This window comes from Pteropus vampyrus, unplaced genomic scaffold, assembly GCF_000151845.1.
Source record: "Pteropus vampyrus isolate Shadow unplaced genomic scaffold, Pvam_2.0 Scaffold4, whole genome shotgun sequence".
NCBI classification, from domain to species: Eukaryota; Metazoa; Chordata; class Mammalia; order Chiroptera; family Pteropodidae; genus Pteropus; species Pteropus vampyrus.
In genome coordinates this window covers 14,790,963-14,795,754 of record NW_011888785.1, presented here as the reverse complement: position 1 = coordinate 14,795,754, position 4,792 = coordinate 14,790,963, and positions in this window count along the sequence as shown.

The window sequence follows — 4,792 nt, the reverse complement described above, 5'->3', positions numbered from 1 at the left end:
GACAGACCCAAAAGATAATGAACACAATTCTTTGTCCTCAGTGGCATTGATCGTCTCTCAACATATGGAACATGAAGGCCAATTTTTCATGCACTCCTGATAACCGTCTGCTAAGAATACTTTGTGCATGTTCTCCCAACTGGAAAGTGGAAAACGTTGAAGTTTTTGTGGTGTTCTGCAATGGCTTTGATATGCTCCGATCTCTTCTCTTCAGCTTTTATTTGTTCTATTCCTTTCCTGAGATGGTATTATTGCCTCATCATAACTATTGTCATATGATTTTCATTATACATTTTACAGAAGAATGGACTGTAAGTAAATAGTTATAGGGAACAGTGAAAAATATCCATGAGCAGTTTTTGGAGAATGAATTTTTGTTGGCATTTTTCTACCCTTTGAACTTGGTTCTTAATCAGCATAATGTGAGAGCATTAATGTACAGAATCTTCTAATTATGAGCACTGCATGAGAATTGGAAAGTACATATAAGTAAAATAGTTGAAAAATCAGTATGTTCTCTGTGTTTTCAAATGTCAAAGGTTTATGTCAGGGTTAATTTGGTTATAATACAGTGATCATAAATGATGAAGTTTAATAAATGCTACAATATGACCAGCCTCTGCGAGACTACATTTTGATATTTTCCGATGGCAGGCAGATTTCATGAACTGTAGTGGAATCTTCTTAGCATGTTCTCATTTTAATCGTCTTACATCCTGAAACCAATGGTGGAAAGTAATTTCAGTGGGTATACCTTTTCAGTGCCTGAATAGCACACAGAATGATGATTGTGAGATTTTTTTTTTTTTAAATATGGGACATTTTTTCATACAAGCTTTGTTCTTTTTGAATTCAACTTTTGTCTTAAGGCAACAAAACCTAGCTTAGCTGACTCAGGGGAAGAGCTGTCTGTTAGTCAAGCATAAGTATAGAATCGTGTTCGCCTTTCTTAAGTATCTGCTTTGTACCACAGGTGTAAAATAATGTGAGTTTAGCCAGTGGTAAACTTTGGAACTCAGTCTTTAGTAACCGTGTACTGTTCCTCTAAACTTTGCTTTGAAGTCAGGAATTTTCTACCAACATATACGACATGAAAGTCAATTTTCCATGCACTCCTGCCAGCTGTCTGATAAGGAATTTTTTGCATGTTCTTTCTGACTAGAAAGTAGAAGACATCTAAGCTTGTGTGGTGTTGGTCCAGGATTACTGGACATGACCTATAACATCAGTAGCTCACAGAATCCTGAAGCATCTTATGAGAAATGTACCTACCTTGTGACCTGGGAGCTGAGGTGCTGAAGTGTTGGGAAAAGGGTGGCATGTGATCAAGCATGGGGATGATAAGGATGATTATCCGCTCATTGTTCATCAGTCCCTGCAGATATCCATAACCAGCACATTATAATACAAAGCACTTTTAGAATATGTCCGTGTGTGGGTATTAGTGTCTGTGTCTGTGTGATGAGCTTTTTGTTTTCACCTTCTCACTTCTCAGTTCATATTCCATCAATTTAATATTGACAGTAAATCTTTCCTCTTGTGAAAAGGTATGAGTTTGTTGCCATTATGATCCACTTGTGGAACTAGACTGTGTATTTATAAGGTAGATTCTGCAGGTAGCCATTATCTATATACAGCCACTTGAAGAAAACAAACATGAGATAAGCTTGGTCCTTGTGTTTAAATGCTATATTCAACTAGCACATAAAGAGCTAATCAATCTCATTTATTTCTCAGTTGATTAGGAGCTGTTTATTTCTTCTTTTTTACATGGAATTTACAGTTGACATCTTTTAATTTCTACTTTAATTCACCCTAGATAGTACGAGCAGCAATTATCTACCCGGTAAAGTGTTTTCCAGAGTGGGGAGTTAATACAAAAGAATTACTTGCTAGAGCCTCAACCATGCAGTCAGACCTTTTAACTTATCCAGACTTTGCTTTCTCTATCTTCAAAATAAAAATAGTGAATCTTTCTGATACTTTTTTAAAAAAGGTTTTTTGTTTGTTTGTTTTGCATTAAAAGGTAGCTTAATATGTGCTAAAAATATCAAAACAGTAATAGGAGATTTAAATTATGAAATCACCTAATAACAAGAGTTACCAGACATTTTTCAAATACATTATGCAGTGATATTAATTATAACCGTAAAACACTTTGTGAAACTAATTTTAGGATAAATAGAATTGAAAAGCTTGAGAATATAAATGGCATTATACATGTTCCAAAATCTTTACTTTTTTTGTTTTCGTTAACTTTGACATTTTATATGAAAGAATCTTGTAGAATTTAGAATTTTAAGTTGATATGAAAGGATAGTAAATTATCCCCTGAGAAAGAATGATTATTTCCACAAATACATTTCTTGCATTATAAAATGCTAAGGATATACATAGCAATTCAAGTGAACTAGTTTGCTTCAGTTTATAAAACCTACACAGATCTTATAAGTTTACTTTGACTAATAAGCTCATTTGCTGAACTTACAGAATGAAATAGAATTTCTCTTGAAGCCAAACATTTGGTATTTTATCATATTTTAAGAAGAATTTCCCTTGAAAATTTCTATTTATCTGAGTGCTAAAGTGAAACTTTAAGTTAGATGAAATAGCTTTTTTTTTTTAACCTACTCACTAAAATATAGGAATAAAAAAGGCTTATAATTCAAATAACTTTGAAAGCGTAGTAGTGAAAAATTGGATCCGAAGATGAATGAATTATAAGTTGTGGTCAGAGCAAAAAGAAGTAGTCCAGGGGAAAAATATTTACATTTGGTCGTTATTCTTTAGAGTAATTTTAATATAGATTTAGTGGTTAACAAAATGATATTTAACTCTTGACAGTGATTAACGATGAGAATTATTAATTCTCCAATGTAAGCTTTGAATGTTAAGACCAGCACAGCTTTTTACAGGTTTTTTTTTTTTTAATGAAAAATATTTGCTCAATTCTTTTCACTCACACATTTTTAAAGGCCATCAAAAAGTTCAATCCGCAGAGCTCTCTCAAGGACAAAACTACGTCAGATTTTATACATGAGAATCTTAACTCTTTCAAAATGAGCAGAGGAAAGTAGTTCATTAGATCTGATACTTTTCTTGATCATCACATCCTTTTGTGAATATTGCAAAGTATACCTGCATCATTTTTTTTTTAATTTGAAAATAAAACCATAACTAAATATTCTTCACTTGGTAGGGGTTTTGGGGAAGGGGTAAGAACTTGGGGAGGAAAGGTAACTAGTGTCCCTCTGGAATTTTTGTACTTTATGATTTATTTAGAACATTTTGTTTTTTGCTTTTGATGAAGAACAATTTTTTGTAAGTTACTTTAGCGATCACTTCTTGATCTCAAGACCAAGAAGACTGCCTTGCTGAGGATTTCTAACTTTACTCTTTAAAGAGTTTTTCACACAGAGCTGAGCTGTTCAATCTAGAAAGGGATTTTCTTGATCAACAACTCACATTTTCTTCTGTCCCCCCACCCCCACCCCCCATCCCTGGTCTCTTGATTCTGCCTATCAGTAACCTAAAGGATTTATGTTTTAAAGAAAAGATATTTCCGTACTGAGGGCATTTTTGTCCAGCTACTGCAAACAGCATACTGATCTTTGCCTTAGAGGGGGCATGGAGACATTTTAGGCAGGGTTTCCATTTCAACAGAGGTCACTTCTGGAGCCTAAAGTGTCATTACACCGTCAGGTAACCATTGGAAGACAATTTTTGTTGACTGCCCGCTATCTACTTTCTCTTTTGGTATCCCTACATCCTAATCATAATTCCACCTTTAAAAACCCAACCAAGATGCTATCCTTTCCATGAAACTTATCCTCAGGAGTAGGTGCTATGGAGTAAAAGCAATAGGGAATGGTGGTGGTTTTCATGGTTAATACAATTTTAACAAGAGAGATTGCAAAAGGTCTCATTTGGAAGGAAGTGAGGCTAGTCATGCAATCATCTGGGGGAGAGTGTTACAGGCTGAGGGAATGGTAGGTGCAAAGGCCCGAGGGTGAAAGCTGCTGTTCTGAGAACAGTGGGGAGGCCAGTGTGACTGGCACAGTCAGTGGAGAGAGAGCAGAATGGACGTGGCAGGAGGGTCACACAGAGTGAAGGCCTGTGAACTGTAGAGAGGACTTTGGACATTACTTTCAGATGGGAAGCATTTGTAGAGTTGTGAGAAGAGTAGACACCTGATTTCTGACTTAGGTTTTAGCAAAGTCACACTACCTGTGTATTTGAGAAAAGACTATAGGGGGACAAGGACTGAAGCAAGGAGACAAAGTAAAGAGCTAATACAGTAAACCAAGACAGGCTTGTATTGGAATAACAGGCTTGTATTGGAATAGCAGTGGTGGATATGATGAGAAGTAGTCAGATTCTGGACTTATTTCAAAGGTGGAGACTAGGGTTTGTTGATTGGTTGATGTGATGTTTGAGAAAAGAGGTGTTAAAGGTGAATCTAAGACTTCTACTTGAGGAAGTAGACATCTTTGGGAGAACTGGGTTTGTGAAGATCAAGAAACCAGTTTTGGGAGGCGAGTTTGAGATATCTTGAGATTTACCGTTGGAGGTGTAGAAGAAGCTGCTACACACGTGAATCTGGAGGTCATGGCTGTAGATGTAAATGTGGGAGTCATCAGTATATAGCATAAAGCCAAAGTTTTCTTTAGGGGGCAGAAAAATCATACTTGGCCCATGAATATTAATGGGTATTAGTCATGCAGGTTTGGTTCCTTCGGAGTTGCCATCTGCCTCGCAGTTGGGCCCTGGACAATTTCTTCCACACCACTCA